This window comes from Protopterus annectens, chromosome 5.part0 (genome assembly GCF_019279795.1).
Source record: "Protopterus annectens isolate FY-2018-M chromosome 5.part0, PAN1.0, whole genome shotgun sequence".
NCBI lineage: Eukaryota > Metazoa > Chordata > Ceratodontiformes > Protopteridae > Protopterus > Protopterus annectens.
In genome coordinates this window covers 336,600,334-336,616,962 of record NC_056735.1, presented here as the reverse complement: position 1 = coordinate 336,616,962, position 16,629 = coordinate 336,600,334, and positions in this window count along the sequence as shown.

The following is a 16,629-nucleotide window of genomic DNA, read 5'->3' as shown; positions in this document are numbered from 1 at the left end:
TGTTCTGAGTGCGTCACAACAGGTATCCCATGTGGTGCATCCAGTAACTGCATCTAACTGTGATAGTACTACATAGTTGTCGGGGGTTTGATACCCTGTGCTGGTAGGTGTGTGACACAAACATGCTTCAGTTTTACTCTCCCACCCCTCCCTGACAGGTATTTGCCTCTGTCTGCCTCTCCCACCCCCTCTCTGGTGGATGTGGAGACCCACACCTGCTATGCTTAGGCAGCAGCATGTGTATTTTAAGTGATGCTCATGATCAGCTGAAGACCTCTGCACGAATTGCAACCCTCCCCTAGCTGATGGCATGTGGAACAGCTGTGGTAACATTTCCATAGCTAATTGCATGGAAACACACTCCAATATCTAGGAACATCGTTGTGGTCTTGGTCCTTTTCATTCACTGTGAGCAGGAACTAGATCTGTTGTTTGGAAAACAGCATCTCAGATGGATTGGGGATTTACCTTTAACAATGTACACTGTGGAAAGAGGGCAACAAACAGGAAGAGGAATGTGCCTGACCTGACTACAGACTGTAAGTGCTGCTATACTGCATTTGGAGTAGTGTTGGTTTAACAGTGCTTGTCTGGATATGGCTGTCATACATGTCACAATACCTGCCATGTCAGTTTCATGTTTATAAGGAATCTCCATTTGCAGGGTCATCTACAGACTGGCCAGTGTTGTGCCTTTGGTTTCATGTGTTAACTACAGAGAATCTATCTGTGGACTGCAGAAGTTAGTGTGAGGATTGCAGTCTGTATATGGTGAAGGCCGTGATAGTTACTGACTTCATAGCCCTCATAGGACATATGTTGCAACAAACCCTGTTACAACAGTAAATGTATGAGGGTATCACAGCAACATGTCAATATTGGCCCTGTGTATGTGCTTCCAGCCACACCTCTGTCAACCTTTGTACAGATGTCGTGCATGAAGTGGGGAATAATTAGTGTCATCATATCTGATAACAAGTCAGTAATATATCAGACTGCTACACATGTTATGTACAGAAGGGGTTATATTTCAAGACATAACCTGGACATTCTGTGGATGATTGCACAGTACTTGGGTCTATGTACTTATGGTGAATGTCGGCAGTGTGTGTATTGTTAATATGTACTTCAGCCTGTGTACAGACTGTAGTAGATGTCATTGTTCTAGCTCCCCTCCTATCTGATGTTACATGCTGCCCCACTGCATGGAAACTGTATTGGCGTACATGTTTGTACGGCCATATACACACATGTCCCATACCACAGACAGCCATCAGACCAAACTGTGTAGCAGTCCAGTATATGTAGGCTCATTCTGTGAGTGGCACATATGAGGATGGTGTAGAACAGATAGTCCATATACTGGAATATTAATCTAGCTTACCATATGAGGCTGTGGCTGTGTTCACATTGGTTGTGGTGATGCACTTTCACACAGGTGTATCTTACCCTGTGCTGTGACATGCCTGTGGAGCCTGCTATATATGCAGGTACATGTGCATTCCCACATAGGGGATGTAGGCCAGTGTTGAGCCAGTCCGCCTGTAGCCTGCACAGTGCATTGTTACATACCTAGCAGCTTAGTGTACTTACCCGGTGAGATGTCATGTGCAGATACTTGCCAGATGTACTGCTGCTGTGCCTCCCTTAAAAGTCATGTATGTCAGACAGAGCAGTGGGATGCTGTACAGATGTATGTCAACATCTAGTGGATAGTATGTGGCCATGGCACCCCTGTACCAGCAGTCATTATGTGTCAGGCCAGACAGGAGTGTGTGAATGCATAACCTCTGGTGGCAAATGTATACCAGTAGTTATGTGTTATACCCATCTACATGGCTGTCTCCATCCATATTGGCAAACATGTTACACATGTTGTGCACTAAGGGCTTATGTGTATACCTCTGGACTGTACAGGGTGTGTCAGAATTTCCACATATATTGGCCAATATCTCTGCTACAGTCCATAGGGGAATTACATGCTATCAGCGGTACATTACAATGATTTCCTTAGGATGTCTGTCAGTAGCCAATGGCACACATTTTATAAGCAGATGTGACCTTCCACACACACACCATGTCTGTGAAGACAATCCCAATGACAGTAACAATAGTGTACTAATATTCCTGCTATACATACCTGACATCCCCTTGCACTATGACTTTGAGACTATAGGGGCTGGGGTAGGGCTACACTCCATGTCCAGGACATATGGTGGAAATATATGTACATATACTTATCCAGATAGCCATATATATGATTACACATGTGTAGTACTTCCAATTACCACTGTTATGGCAACCACCCACTATAAATCCCTACATCATGTGGGCATGGTCCCTTTACATTTCCTGTGTGATGGACACCCTTCCTGTGTGTGGACATCAGTGTTACAGACAGCAGGTAGCAATACCTCTTACAGGAGAGCTTGCACAGTCAGGGCAACTACATATCCGTAGGAGGTTCAGGAATGACAGACAGAGTATGAGTAGAGTTGTGTTATGCTTTGTATAGCACTGGTGTTACAGGGTGTGTGTGTACAAACAACTTTACCTTGGAATGCAGTCTGTCTGCATAGCTCTCAACTGTGGGCCTATCCTCTTGATGGCCATAGGTGTGCCTATCATGTGTTGTCTGTCCATCACACAGGTCCTGTGTCAGATATGTCACTGGCAGTGTGTGTGTTGAGTGCTATCAGTACATGGCTACATCCATTTCTGTTTCTGACCTCAATACCCTGACTAAGGGTATGTTGCAGACTATCCTGTAACACCAGCAACTTGCTTAGTGTATGGCAACAGTTCTCCACATGTGTGCCTGTGTCCCAGCTTCTGTTATCCACCTACATATCAAGCTTTGCACATATGACATGCTGTCAGGGGTTGTTCCATAGTGGGCTGTGAGTATATTACACTGCCATTGCTGGCAGCAGTCCACTTCTATTGTGCCTCCCACACATACGGGGGGGGCTGAGACCACATATGTGTGGGCGTTACCTACACAATATGTGTGCTTTTATGTACTCCAGAGGCCAGTGTATGTAACAGTGGTATATGGCCCTGTATTAATAAGTCTGGGGGGAAGCACCATAAATGACCTAGGTTGTTAAAATATGTGTGGGTATCAGGGGTGAGCTGCCTTAAGGTATTTGGATGTATAGTACTGCATACTTCACCTATATTTACATTACTTACATATCCTGGGTTATTGCATGCCTACTGCCTCCTGCCATACAGACTGTTCTGTTTGTCAGTATGCATGTGATGGTGTCAGTTATGCCTTGTTATGTAACAATTACAACCCATTTGGTCACATGACATCTTTACCACTTACTGATTTTGTACAGAGTGTAGATAGAGGCGGCTGAACTATACACCTACATTACATACTGTTGATCATTTCGTATCCTGTGGCACAGTCTGTCCTTACCATTCTACAAATCGAAGGGCTTGGCCTGAACAGCAACAGTTGTGAACCTTTCCAGACTACTGTAGTAGTATAACTGTTTCACAGTTGCATTCCTCTGAGTATATGAATGTCAGTGTCTGAACAGCAATATGATGGGGCAAATAGAACTGTAATAGCACACAATGAAAGGTATTACATTTCTGCAAACCTGTGTGTGGTGTTTTGCCTATGACCTCTCTGTGGGTATATGTTGCAGGCAACGAATGTCATTTGTATGGGTGGACCATAAGTGTCCAGTTGTTCAGGTGTTAACTGTAGGCATAGTGGTTATTCCATATTGTGTGCACTTTCTACATATGTATCACACTGTACATATATCTGCATGTGTATGTGTAGTCACATGTATATCCATATATATATATATATATATATATATATATATATATATATATATATATATATATATATATACATGTACACACACACACACACACACACACACACACACACACATATATATATATATATTTATTAAGGTACATATGTATATATGTATCTGCATATCTGTGTATCCTTATCCTGGGGATTTTGATGGCTTCCACAGTTTACATTTCCTATGGGAGGCAGACTGTACTGCATGATATGTCACCAATACCAGCCTGACATCATACAGGTGGCATGTAGTACTGTTAACATCTTGTGCCCATGTCGTGTCAAGTCCTGGTTATGGAATCAGCAACACTTGGTAGTGTATCACAGGGCAGACGTGTATGGCTATGGGTGGGGAGACCTATTTGTACAAGACGTATAGTGTGTGGGGCCTCCCAACCCTATTAACAGTGCATGTGGACATATGTGTGTTTGTTACTCTGCCTTTGCTATCTACAGATGTATGGCCATATATACCGATATAGATATATATATATATATCTGCTTACATATATATAACTATGTCCGTATATACCTACATAGATATATATCTGTGTACCCATATGTAACTTGCTGTGTATATGTAGACATATAGGTGTAGACACATATATGTGTCGATGTAGGCATTTGCATGTATAAATGTTCATATATATTAATATAAATGTGTATAAATTTAGAAATTATATATATCTACATATATAGATATGTTGTATCTGTTTGCATATTAATATATTTCCACACATACATCTAGATGATGGTATACATATTAATATATTTCCACACATACATCTAGATGATGGTATACATTCTCTGTACTGTTGCATAATTGAACTGGATGATATGTTTGTGAAAACATCCACATTATGCATGTCTGCCATGGCTAAGTGGAAAATCACTTTGTCTATGGTGTATAGGATCCTTGGTTTGAGCCATGCAGGAGCTGTTTGTTTTGCTGCTGGGCAGAACAGATGGATACAGACCGATTAAGGCACGTTTGAGCAGTTGTAAGTGGGTCTGCATGGCGGTAAGCACTGCCTACACAGGTTAAGCAATATAGAAGCTAACTGACTGTAAGTTACGGTAACAGGAAGTTGGCTGTGCTTAGCTCTGCACAAACCCGCTCAAACCTGCTTACAACTGCTTTAAAGTGCCTTAATCACTCTGTATCCAACGGACCGTGTTCTGCCCAGCATCAAAATGAACAGCTCCTGCAAGGCTTGAAACCAGGACCCTGTACACCATAGACAAAGTGATTTACCACTAAACATCCAAAACAAAGCACCTAGGAACCAGCAAAACAAAGCCACCAACACAGCGTAGATAGGAGCAAAAAAAAGCTTGATTTATTTTACATCTGTAGTGAACAAATACCTATACATAAAAATAAAACAAACATATCCCCCCATGTTGAATAAAAACCTAATAGTGAATATATATACATAATGAAGTAAGGAGGCACTAAAGAATAACCTAACAAAATGAAACATTTCATGTAACCTAGTTTTATATTATATTTCATTTTTCAACATGAAGGGATATGATTGTTTTATTTTTACGTATAGGTACTTGTTCACTACAGATGTAAAATAAATCAAGCTTTTCTTTGCTCCTATCTATGCTGTGTTGGTGGCTTCATTTTGCTGGTTCCTAGGTGCTTTGTTTTGGATGTTTATTGATCATGTTTAAAGCACTTTTCTTTTTTGCTTTTCTGGTTTTGATTTACCACTAAGCCATGGCAGCTATGCTTAAGCATGATGTTTTCACAAACATATCATCCAGCCCAGTATTCAACACTACGGGGAATGTATTCCACCATGTAGATGTATGTGTGTGTGTATATATATATATATATATATATATATATATATATATATATATATATATATATATATATTTAAATGGATATAACATATCTATATATATGTCAATATATACATATATACATAGATATGCATACATCTATAGATATATATGTATACATCCATATGTCCACGTATATACAGCAATATATATATATATATATATATATATATATATATATATATATATATATATATATATATATATGTATGCATATATATGGTTTACCTTTCAAAGGGAGAAAATAATTTCTCCAAAAGCTGGAAGGTCGAAGGTAAGTTTTCAAGATTGCAAAATCTTGGAATAAATGCATTGAATGTGCAATGAGCGAATGTCACTATGCATTCGCTCATTGCAGATTCGGCATTTTGGGTGCAGACTGCACTATAGTGGGGATCGGTAAAAGGTCCCTTTCCCCACTGTAGTGTGATCTCGGAGTTAGAATATTAAAGTGGGTGGTGTGGGGGGCGCAAGGGGCTTGCCCCCCTGCATTAAGATATGTATTCCAACTTGTAGTTCGAAAATCAGCAAATCTGCTTTTCGATTTGCTGAGTTTCGAACATCTGTGTGATTTGAAATGACGGATTCATCCTTTCGGTTCACAGAAAGGGCCATTCGGAAAAATTATTTTCTCCCTTTCAAAGGTAAACCCATATATATCTATATAGGTATATGTGGACATACATCTGTAGATGAAATTGGGAACATAACCAAAACATATATGACCACGTGTACCATTAATGGGTTTGAGAGACCCAAACAACATACATCTGGCATGAATAGGTATCCCCCCCCCACAGCCAAACATGTCTGGCCTGCAATACACTACCAAGCTTAGCAGATCACATAACCAGGACCTTACATGACAAGAGCAGTGCATTTTAACAGTACTCCATCCCACCTGTATGATGTCAGGCTGGCATCAGTAACATATCATGCAGTACAGTCAAGTGACGTGTCATGCTTGGGGGAACCCCCTGGGCAGGCTTAGTAAGTAGCTGGAATCTCTCATACGATCCTACAGGCCTACACCTGACAATGGATTCACCACTGTTGCCAAGGACAACCATAAATCCACCATGTCAGCTGGGAACTACTACCCAGTAGCCTGATGAGCCTGATCTGCAGGGACATGGACCATATCAACACTGAACCCATGGGCAATGTCACCGGTAATCTTAAAACCCTGGACCCCACCAATGTTGGACTTGTCAAAGGCAAAGAATGCCACCTGAACCTGGTATACCTCCTTGATGCAATCATGACAAGTGTAGATGAGGGTTAGAAGGTGCACACAGCCTATGTAGATCATAGCAGGCTTTTGTACACCATCCCACATGTACGAATGTGTGTAGATGTTAAGGGATATTCCTTCGTTCACAGAATACGTTTCACCCAGGGCTGCTTGGCAAATGCCAACACTCCACATATGCCATCCCGTGGACATACAGTCCTTCACAGGTTGTAGATGTGTTAATGCCCTCCTCCACACTGTAGAGGTATGCAGTAATACTGGGGTTGCTATAACTCACTGGGTGTAGCTGTTGTGGACACATCCACCATTATTGCAGTTACTGTTGCGTCTATCCCTCCACATAGCTGTCTGTAATACTATACAGTGTATGTTATCAGGTTAGTTAGTTGTTTACACCATTCACAGTAGTAGAGTGCCTCACACCCTCCTAAGGGTAGGGCTATGCCACTGGTAGTGGAACACCCATGTTACTGAGGTGAGGATCACAGTAGAGTGGGGAAAGGGACATACACCCTGCTTTTAGCATGTTCAGTGTCATTCAAATAGCAGACTGCATATATACAATGTGTGGTTGTGCCTATCCTGTCTTGGTGGGATTACATGGGCAACAGATGTGTTACCTGCACTGGGACATACCTCCATGTGGACAGTCTTGTACCTGTACTGCATCCAAACCCAAGGCTCTGTGTGTTGTACCCAGCCATGTCATGTGTACCACCCACTATACTTAACGCTGTCCACTGTAGAAGGCCTGCTGACACCACTACACCCATCAGCCATGTGGCACATGGACAACCACAACACAATCAGAATAGATAATGGTGAAAACAATACAACATTGTTAAGTACAGCTATAATGCATCATGGCTGCACAGCTACACCTTCCAGGATGTTAGCATTTCACTTTACTGATGACAACATGCTACACAGCATTCCATTACTACACTGTTGTACAGTCACCCTGTGCATCAGCACCATGTTAGCCTGTCCCTGCATCGATGTTATGGATAACAGGATGTGGCACAGGTATCATCATATGCACAGGGTGTGTTGTTGGTTTGCCAGAGGCCTAGGCTGAACCATACAATTGACAATGTGTGTGTGTGTGTGTGTGTGTGTGTGTGTGTGTGCGTGTGTGTGCGTGTGTGTGTGTGTGTGTGTTTGTATGTGTGAGGGGGCTGAGTAGTGTTATGGGCCAATGGTGATGTCATGTCTGCAGGTATGTGGTTGCCCTAGGTTTGTTGTTTATGTGTGTGTGTCTGCATGCACACAGTTCCACCATGTGGCTGCCCTATACAGGGATTTGTGAGACAGCTGCAGACTGTACCTGGCAGGGTTTGCAGTTCACTGTCTCCGGCCCATGGACACGGGACCTGTGCCTGGCAGGGGTGTCACAGGCACTAGCAGGTACAAAGCCAGATAGGGTACTGTCCCCCGAGGTTGACAAATGTCCACTGAATCCAGGTCCCTCCTGGGACTAGACAGGGCCACATGAATGTGGTCTGCTACAACAGTCTGTGGACAGCACCCCCCCCAACAGTACTGGGGCTTGTACTGCCACTACGGGAGTGGCTGTGATGGTTGGGACGTCCATGGCGACCTCCAGCTGCTGATGTTGCTGGCTTACATCCACATGGCCATCGCAACCTTCCCGCCCTGTCCTGATGCATGGACATGACATTGTTGATGAGATCCAATGTCTCACCCCACCATCTATCCATGACCTCAGTGTAATTATGAATAGCACCTACTAGGTCATGGATATCTGCAGTCGTACAGCGGTAGCATTGTTGCCTCGCAGCAAGAGGTTCTCCCGTTCAATTCTCGGCTGAAGTGTGGGGAGTGCCTTCTTTGTGGAGTCTGCATGTCCTCCTCGCGGTTGGGTGAGCATTCAAAAGACATGTGTAAAAGAGTGTGCCTTCGTTGAAGGTTGAACGTCGGGCTGGGATCTCGGCAATCGTCAAAATCTACTGCCAATCATTAGCGGACCAGAGTTCCGCTGTGGTGACCCCTAACCGGGAAAAGCCAAAAGACAACAACAGCAACAACCTGCTAGGTCACGGATGCTGTCATTTACAGAGGTGTGATGAGCCCTCTGTGTCCTTAGACCCTGTCTGGTGTACCATTCCATTTGTGCCTGTGCCTCTATGACAGCCTGGGACATGCGTGTTGTATATATACATGTGGCATATCTGCCAGGGGCATGATGACCAGCAGTGCTTTGACGAGCAGTCCTAAACATCTGCCTATGTGGTACCCCACCAGACATCCAGCTATGGCTGCTGTGTCCTCACACAAATGCCATGGATACCACACTGTCCTGGCCAATGCCAGCCATAGACTGTCCCTCAGCTAAGGCCAATGGTGATGAGGTATGTAGAGGCAGTGTGACTTTGTGCATGAATGGGGTGGATACCTGTGGGATGTCAATTGGTAGCCCAATGGCAGCTCCTGATGACCCTGCCTGTACCTCAACACACCTATCATCATGGTCACTGTCTGTATCAGTGCCATCAGACTCCTTGTGGGAGGGACCCAGCCCCACCTCGCCATCTGTGAGGGGAAAACAGGGAACAGACTGTAAGACCTGTACATCCCCACTAAACAGTACACACACACACACACACACACACACACACACACACACACACACACACACACACACACACGTGTGTGCAGACATGGCCACACACATAGACATACACACACATGCAGTCAACATACATGACAACCCATACACTCCACCAGACAGCAACTGCTGACAACTCCAGCACACCCCTCACATACAATAGCAGGTGATGGTGCACTACATTATCACACACAGAACTGTAATTACACACATGTCAGCAGGCAGGACATGTGGTGCTCAACAGCATGCAGTGCAACTGTAGTCAATCCCCGTTACCAACATTATACATGACTCTGATGCATGGCTTTTGTTAGTAGGTGATGACCCTCCCCCTGGAACACACTGCACCCATGTCCACAGAATTGCTGTGCATCTGTTCAGCACCCTGGCATGTACTGTGCACCATATCTCACAGGTGTACACACCATTGCAGGATGTGTATCTGTGTATCAGTTATGCTTCCTCTGCTGCTCACAGCTTCTGTGTGTTTCTGGATTATATGTGGACACATGTGGTTTGTGAATGCCTGATGTGTATTCACATATGTCATCATCAGTGGTGCATGTATGAGTGATAGAATACCATTAGTCCTACAACAGACACAATGTACTGTACCTATGATGAGTGTACATACCATTATTGACATGGCACTCACTTGTATGACATGCCATGGTGCAACACTACTGCATATGGCAACACTACACATGCCTGATATGTGACATATGACCTAGGCAGTCAATTGCATTATGAACCATATGTGTCAGTTGTGCAGATGATGATTGGGATCCATACAATTTGTGGGTGCATATGTGTGCACACACATAGCATGATGGTGTGTAGCTATAACTGCTATGTGTACTACTGCAGTCACAATACCTGGCAGGGGTATAGTAGCATGGGTCATCATCATGAGCTAGTAGTTGGTCAGTCGGGCCTGCAAATGTTTCTCAAACCTGCATGTTTGCATGCTAAACATGTGCACAGTCCTTGGAGGTCACATAGTACCATCACTAGTGCCGTGGAGTCAGGGTTATTTCTGCTACATTTCACAACCTTGACTGTGTGCAGATACAGCCAGTCTTAGTGGGTTTGTCTCTCCCCTCCAGTGCACTGTTGTGTTTCAGGATGACGTACCCTAGCCATCTCCTGCTACATTGCAAATGCTCGACATCTGTGGCAACACATCTGCATCATATTGCAGTATCCTATCCCAAGCTAAGAACACCATGTGTACTGGCATATTCCCTGCCAATGCAGGGCAAACATGCAGGTGTACAGTGGCACCAGCATTGTACAGATGGGGATGTCATCCATCGGTTGGGGTGAGGTGTGGATTGTGCAGCACATGTATTATAACTGCAACTTCCTGGACCTCCCCAACATGGTGCTGGTACATCTGAACACATTGCAACACATGGCTTTGGCAATGTCCCACCATTATGCAGATCATAACTATAGTGAGCCCTGGCTGATGTTGCCTGTGATATACATAGGTTCATAGGTGAGTACTAGTCTATTGGTCCTGGGGCCTACATAAGCCTAGCCACAGGGATTCCCAGGCATGCACCACCCATTAATATTATTCCCCTATGCCCCTGTCAGGCTGTGGCACATACGTACTACCCAGGGTGAATTCCCCATTTCCCATCCAGTTATCAAGTGTTTTTGTAAAGGGGGACAATGAGTAGCATTGCCTGACATGAATGGGTAGTCTGTTCCAGAGTGTGGAAATTTCCCAGGACAGGGCCCTATCCCTCCAGTATGTTCTGTTTAAAGTGTTGATGTGGTTTAGGACCCTGGAGTGTGTGTTTGCAGAGGGCTTGGGATTTTCTTATGTGTAGCATCTTCACATGCTCTGTGAATGACATAGCTGTGTATGTTAGGCAGATGTCAACTGTGCCTAGGCAATGTGCACTGGAGTGTAGCCACAGTTGTCTGAGATGGTCTGTGTATTGCATGTGTTTGAGGCTGGTAATCCCATTAGTGAGGTGTGTGCTATGTCAGTGAACATGTACAGCATGCATTATGGGTAGGTGTGTTAGATGTGTACATGGCCTACACCTTAGCTATGACATGCACAATGTATTGCCAAGCATGACCTTAAACCATACTCACCAGCATCAGGCCGCTGCCTTGCTGGTATGCCAGAGGTACCTACATTTGGATGAGATAGAGTTGATGTCAGTGGCCACAGCTGTGGTGCTGCTACAAGGTGGGTGCAATATTACAGTAAAACAACAGCTGAAGTCCACAGAACTCCAGCTTATGCACAACTGATTATCAGTACTACACAGCAACAGACTCCACATCTCACATATGCATAATCTACCTGCACAGATGCATACATAACAGTGGTCTACTGATATTCCCTAGAGCCTTACCTGCATGCTCCATGTCTGGTGTGTGGGTAGCACCCACCTCTATGACTGTATAGGTGTGTAGCTCTTGTGGGTGGGCAGGTGCCACCAGGCTCATGAGCAGCTCCTCAACTCTGATGAGGGGGAGATGGATGTTATGGCCCCCCAGTTGCAAGGTGGTCACCCTGCATGACAGCGGCATGGCGACGTACATGGCGGAGCAGGTGACTACAATAATGGTAGACCTGCCCATACATACGGCTGTGCATGCCAACCTCATTTACCTTGCGGACCACATCATTCCACATGGTGGTGCTCTCATGCTGATCATGGCTTGTCCTGGAGAGCAGCAGCTGATAGTGCTGGATGAGGCTGTTGAGTATGATGTCATCCTCAGTGGCACTGCAGGCTGGATTCCTTGGATGTGCCATTGTCCCTGAAAGACATAAAGATGGAAAAATGTCTGAGCAACTCATATGGCACTGTTACCATAATACAATAAACATATCAGTCTCCCACCACCATATCAGCTCCAACTTAATGTTCACACAATGCAAGTGGTATGGCTTCGATTTATCTACCATTGGGACAAATATTGTATTGTACAACACTTTCTGCTATGTGTTTATAGACATGCTCCCTGTGGGGACACTACAGTTGCTGGGCTGTTATGAACTATTTCACCTGCATGCCATTGTCACTGCCACTATGTTTCCACATATGCATGTGGTATGCTTGCTATGTGATTGCTACACATCTGCCATTCTGTGTTATTGGAGATATCAATGCATGCTGTAGTACATATTCTGGGATTGTGTGGACGATTACAACCCACATATGTTCCATCACAGTGACACAACAGTTTGTGTAGGGGATATTTGCCAGCAGGAACATCTCTCCCACCTAATGTGGACATGTTACCAGGCCACATCATATCCGCGACCCACCACAGAACCTCATTATCTACTGTTTTGGCACTACCTTCATGTGGAACCACCTCAGGGGATGGTGCCCCCCCAAAGGAGCACACACAGACATATTTCTGTCACCCACAGTAAGGTCCAGGGTCTGGTGCATAGAGACCGCCACAGAGACATGCGGTATGTGCTACATCACCTGGAGGCATGCAGTACACATACACAAGGTTAGACATGCATGCTCCTCCTGCTCAGCCCACAGCCCAGGCACATTTATGACCATGTAGATGCTGTCGTGACTGTCCATGGGTGGGCAACTTGTTTCCCTTGTTCCCATATGTGGGCTCAATGGCCTTCACATTCCAAACAAAACTACCCATCCACAGTGTTTACCTACCACTTATCATATACCAGCCCGGTATGCTGTCTCGGTTGTCACCCAACCAAACCTACATACCAATATGTGCCTACTACCCTTCACCAACATAGATATCCCACCTTCGCAAACAATTACGATGTGTTCCCAATATGGGTTACACACCACACTCTACACTCCATTTTGCAGCCACGTACTGGTGTGTAGATATGAGGTGTACTGATGTGTGATGTTCTCTCACACATGTCATGGCAGGGGACATGTACTGACATATATATATATATATATATATATATACCTATACATGTCAGTATTATGTATATGTGTATATGTGTGTGTTTGTATATATATATATATATATATATATATATATACATACACACACATATGTACATATATGTGCAGATATTATTTTGTGTTGTTTATATACTTATATATATATGTATAACTGTCCGAGGTTCTGTAGACATACACAGCTGTGAATTTATATCACACATATATTTATCTGGATGTGGGGTGCATACAAACATCTGGTCCACACTCTTGTAAGTCTCTTTTCTTCACAGCTGTACTGTTCTGCCTTGCTGCAACACAAACAAGTGTCACATGTGAACACAGATTAACATTAGGGGGTATACATGGTGAAAGATTTTAAATAATCATATTATACAGCTATATCAGTTGGGCATACTATGCTACACTTTAACATGACTGTCCTGCAGGTGGTGTGCTCTCACACCCATGTGTCTATCATGACAGTATTAATACTGCCACCAGCCATTGGCCAAAGTAATGTACAGAACACAGATATTATGGGTCACATTGTTGCCATTTATTGCTGATCTGCACAATTGACAGTTATGTCCCACTCCCCACAGGGACAGACACTATTGTCCAGAGCAGTTGTTGAGCAGAACATCATTACAGGAACAACTACTGATGGCACATATAAATAATTTCACATTATATATCCTATTATTCTATACCAAATACTACATGCAAATAAATCCATATATGTTTCACATACTTTTTATGTTTTTTCTGCTGTAATAAATCCCTGAGCTTTATTTGTTTTTCGTTTGTTATTTTTTTATTCTTTCTCTCTCTCTCTCAGTCTCTCCAGTAGAGTGATTGAGCTGGTTTGAATAGATTGTAGCATGTTTTTGTAGGTATTGCAAATGATCGGGTGATGGCCTCTGCACCAGTCAGTGTCCAACAGTTGCTAATTGCATGCAGCCTCCTGTGTAGTACTTCAAATAACCACTGTCATGGTAACCCTGTACTTTAAATTGCTGACTTCTGTGAGCGTTGTCCCTTCACCTTTCCAGTATGGAGGACATCCATCCTGTGTGTGGACATCAGTGTTACAAACAGCTGGTAGCAATGCCTCTTACAACAGAACCTGCAGACACAGGCCAAATACACATTTGGGTAAGGTTCCAGACATACAGACAGTGTGAGTAGTGTTGCTGTGTGCATTGTATCTTGCTGGTCTTACAGGGTTTCTGTGCACATGGTACTTTAACATGGAATGTAGTCTGTCTGCATAGCTCTCAACTGTGGGTCTATCCATATGATAGCCAGAGGATTGGCTGTTAGGTTTTGTCTGTGCACCACACAGGTATTGGCTCGGATATATCAGTGGCATTCTGCCTGTTGAGTGCTATCAGTACATGGCTACATCCATTTGTATTTTGATGTCATATTCCTGCATAAGGGTATGTTGCAACAAATCCTGTAACACCAGCAATTTCCAGGGTGTGCAACAGCAATAATGCAAATATGGCCCTATGTTCCTGCCTCTGTCCTCCACATATATGCCAGTCTTTATCCTGCTGGGATACAGTAAGGGATTATTAGGTAATGGCCTATCATTATTTACTGCTAGCATTACTGCTATCATCAGTCATGTCATGGACTCCCACACCAACTGTTGGACAAGGTCCATATATATGAGGGCAACAGCTGAGCAACACATATGTACCCTTGTACATTCCAGAGATCAGTGTGTGGTACACAGTGTTCCTTTTATGGGGGGGGGGGGGTCAATGCCATTAATCTAGGCTGTGACACCTTTTCAGGGATATAAGTGTTAAGACACATTGAGGTTCATACATTCCTCCATGGGAATAATGGTGGGCTACAGTTTACAGTGTTACACAAAGTTCAGTCAGTCAGTGTGATAGTGAGATGTTAGGTTAAGCAATGTTATGTATGAGATACTGTGACATTACCACAAGTGCTACATTTCAGCTAGGGCTTGACTACAGGGTATAACTGGAGGCTGCTAAACTATATCTGTAATTGTTGATTGTAACTTATCTTGAAGGCAAATCCTGTGTCTACTGCTGTACTAATTGAAGGCCTTGGCCTGGATAGCAGAGTATGGTATATATCCACATTGCTTGCATCTACTGTTTTTTGTGGGCCTTGCATTCATCACTGATTACATATTTCAAAATTTATGTGGTGTAAGTACTGGGATACATTATTGTATAGTACACAAATAAAGGTTTTCTGTGTATGCATACCTGTGTGTCGTGTCATGTCCTTTGAATTGTGAGTGGGTATATGTTTAATGTAAGGATTCTCATTTGTGGGAATGGTTGCCACACTACACATTTCACAGGTGCCAGTTACAGAACTTGTGGCTCATGGATATACTTTGCACCCAGTACTTCAACACTACTTCTACATATGTATGGCTACTAATACCTTTTGTTTGTGTATATGTGTATGTACATATATATATATATATATATATATATATATATATATATATATATATATATACATATATATCATATATCTACATCTATATATATATATATATATATATATATATATATATATATATATATACATATGAACATATTTATCCATCTATATACAATTGATGTTATATGATTATTTGTGAGTCATACATACATATATATATACACGCACACACATAAATATAGCTGTATATCTGTCTACATTTACAGATATATATATCTGTCCATATGTCCATGCATGTTCGGCTCATATTTTGGCCTGTATATCATTCTCTTGGCAATTGACATGGATGATCGCAGCATTCAAGTCAATAACTAGTGCTGACACTTTTGTGTTTCACAAAAAACAAAGAAGCTCTGTGAATCAGGCTCAAACACTAATAGATATCCAACAATTTAATGAAGTTCTTTTCATCGCCATCAATAAGGCAAATTCTTCAGATTACATTTAAAAAAAAACAATTTCCCATTTAAAAAGTAAAAGTACATCACATGATCAACCTCGTAAAGGTTTAGCAATACACTTAAAATAGTACGTGCACAAAAAACATCTAAAAACTAAAAATAAACGTATCGCTTCTAACCTGATAAATGTATACAATTCCTCCACAACTATACAAAGA